The sequence below is a fragment of the Dasypus novemcinctus genome, chromosome 21, assembly GCF_030445035.2.
Source record: "Dasypus novemcinctus isolate mDasNov1 chromosome 21, mDasNov1.1.hap2, whole genome shotgun sequence".
Classification (NCBI taxonomy): Eukaryota; Metazoa; Chordata; class Mammalia; order Cingulata; family Dasypodidae; genus Dasypus; species Dasypus novemcinctus.
This window is the reverse complement of record NC_080693.1, coordinates 70,067,429-70,070,736: the sequence shown is the minus strand read 5'-3', so window position 1 is coordinate 70,070,736 and position 3,308 is coordinate 70,067,429. Positions and strand designations below refer to the sequence as shown.

At 43.3% G+C, this 3,308-nt stretch overlaps 1 pseudogene; it reads left to right on the top strand.

Annotated features, from left to right (window-relative positions):
* Window positions 1-1,813: 1,813 nt before the first annotated feature.
* Window positions 1,814-2,606, top strand: LOC101423359 (RNA-binding protein with serine-rich domain 1-like; annotated as a pseudogene).
* The last annotated feature ends 702 nt before the right edge of the window (window positions 2,607-3,308 follow it).

The following is a 3,308-nucleotide window of genomic DNA, read 5'->3' as shown; positions in this document are numbered from 1 at the left end:
CAAATAACAACTCATTAGTGCAAAAACATAAAGCGAGAAATGCACATTAAAATGATGTATAACATAACCATATTTAAGAATGTATGCCAATATCAAAAGGCAAATTTCAACAATGCAAAACCGCAATTACTATTGCACCAACCTAATAGCTCAAGTGATTGAGCTCCTGCCTATTACATGGGAGGTCCTGGGTTTGGTTTCTGGTGCCTCCTGAAGAAGACAAGTGTGATGATTAGGCTATTGTGTCAACTTGGCCAGGAAACTGTACCCAGCTGTTTGGTCAAGCAAGCACTGGGCTAACTGTAATACAGGGCATTTATGTTCTTTAGTCACCACTGACTTTACTGCAGTGGTAAAACATAGATAGCTGATTACAATTACATCAATCAGGGAGATTGCTATCAGCAATGAGTGACGCTTAACCCAATCAGTTGAATGCCTTCAAAGGGGAAGTGATTCCAGCATTGAGTGCGAATTTCCCAGCTTGTCTTTGGACAGCCAACGTCTCCCAGAACTCATCAAGGACCTTCACTGGACTTTCATTGGAGCCCCTGGTTGCAGCCTGCCTGAGGAACCTGGACTTGTGCATCCCCACGGTCATATGAGAGACTCTTATAAAATCGCATACTATTGACAGATATCTCTTGTTGATTCAATTTCCCTAGAGAACCCTGACTAATACAGTAAGCAAGACAGCGAGCTGGTGCGACAGGCAGGTGCAGTGAGCTGACGCAATAAGATGACACAACAAGGAGACCCAAGGTGGGAAGACAATGATAGACACAGCAAAGCAGGAAGCCTCAAGCACTTTAGCACCTCTCTCTCACATGGGAGGTCCCAGGTTTGGTTGCTGGTGCCTCCTGAAGAAAAGATGAGCACACAAAGAATGGACATGGAGAGCAGAAAAAACTGAGGGGGGTGAGAATAAATAAAATAATTTTTTAAAAGTCCTATGGTTTTCCTTGGCTCTTTTTTTTTTAAAGATTTATTTTATTTGTACTTATTTTCCCCTCGCCCCCCATTATCTGCTCTCTTGTGTCCATTCGCTGCGTGTTATTCTGTGTCCTCCTGTGTTCTCGGCTGCACCGGGAATCTGTGTCTCTTTTTGTTGCGTCATCTTGCTGCATTAGCTCTTCATGTTTGTGGCGCCACTCCTGGGTTGGCTGCACTTTTCGCATGGGGCAGCTCTCCTTGCAGGGTGCAATCTTTTCGCTTGGGGCTCCCCTACGTGGCGGACATCCCTGCGTGGCGTGGCACTCCTTGCACACAGGCCAGCTCACCACACAGGCCCTGGGTTTGAACCCTGGACCTCCTATATGGTAGGAGGATGCTCTATCAGTTGAGTCATATCTGCTTCCCTCCTTGGCTCTTGATGAGTCCACAGTGCTACTGCTGCTGCTCGGTTGTTGTTCCAAGAGCCAATGCTAAAGCTGAAGGAACCAAAAAATTGGCCTCTATGAATAATCTGCGTGGAACAACTTTCAGGTGAGTATATATTCAAAGAAGGTGAGAAAACTATACTTTAGAAAAACATGAAGTAGGATCTGTTAAGATGTATAACAGGGTGGGGTGGGGGTTATACGGGGACCTCTTAATTTTTGAATGTAACATTTAAAAGAAAAAAAAAGATGTATAATAATTGGTGGTAAAAATGTGTGGTGGTAGAGAGCAGGAAGAGGTGACGGGGGCCGGAAGATGCTGCTTTTTGGCATAAATTGCAACTGATTATGGATCATTTCTCAGAATCAAGTTAGAAGTACAGTTCAGATAAGTGGGGCCACCACTGCTGCTTCAAACACCTCAGAAAGAGAGAATGGATTTACCAGGAGTGAAAAAGAGGAGCTTGAGAGGAGTCAAAGGAAATAATAAAATGTCCAGCACTAGGGCACATTCTCCTACCAAATGCAAAAACTGCTCTGATGAGAAGTTCAAGGATCACTCTAAAAGATGCCACCAAGGAGGGGAGTGAAAAGGATGGTGGCAGGGATAAAGCTCCAAAGAGGCGCAGCACTGCCATCAGCTCTGGCTCCAGCACCAGCAGGGGCTCAAGCCACTTGGGGAGCTCCAGCACATCCTGCAGCTCCAGGTCCAGCTCCAGCAGTAACTTGGACTTTCTGAGTCCTTCTCTGTGCAGACATGACAATAGGCAGTGTTCCCACTCCAAGTCCAAACCACCCAAAAGAGATGAAAAGGAAAGGAAAAGGTGGGGTCCTTTCCCTAAACTCACCAAAGCGCACATTGGGAGGCTCACCCAGAATGTGACCTAGGATCGATCACATTATGGAGATATTTTCCACCTATGGAACAATTAAAATGATTGACTTGCCTGTGGAAAGGGTGTATCCCCATTTATCCAAAGGCTATACCTGTGCTGAGTCTGAGAATCTGGACGAAGCCAAGAAGGTGCTTTAGAATCCAGAGGACAAATTGATAACCAGGAGATGGTTGCCACAGCTTTGCTGGCGCCCTGGCATCAGCTGCACCCCCCACCAAAAAAAAACCCCTGGCCACCACCTCCCATGTAAGTCAAGCCACTCCCACAAATGAGCAGAAGATCTAAAAATTTAAGACAAAACAGCACTTACACTGCAGTAAAGTCATTCTGACGACAGCTAATGTTTGTGAATCGGTAATAATGTCATGCTGCTTTCCACACTTCCTATGTTGTCAAAAGTTAAAACCGAAGCAAGACCTGCATTCCCACACAAATTTGCAATTGATACATTTTCAGATATATTTTCTGACCTCAAACTATAGTTCTAGCACTGTTTTACAGACCTTGATGCCAGGGCAAAAGAGATTTCCATATTTCAAAATCCATTTAACTGTGCAATTGAAGAACTTCCACCTGCTCTTCAATAAGTGATGCATCTTCAGTAATCGCATGCTAACAGGCAAATAGCAAGAGAAGAATCTAATCGAATTCTATAATGTGATGATAGTAGTATTCGCCAGTGTTTGAAAAAACATTTTCAGATGAAATACATAAAATCTCATTACAGGTTAGCATTAACAGATGAACATTTAAATCAATTTTTATGGTAGGGAATGCTGACTCTGAACCCCTATTCAGCAAAATGTTGCCTCCCCCCGCAAAATTCACTTTTTCTTATGAGTAGACCTGTGTTACAAAAGTTGTACTCGCTTATTATATTTTGAATTTTGTTGAAAAAATAATTAGCTTTCTTTCCGATAATGTAAGTAACCTACATACTCAATTTTGACTCTTGCCCCCACAAAGACTATACTATTTAATATCTGGCTCTTTATATGAAAGATTTGCCAACCTTTGATCTAGATGATCCACA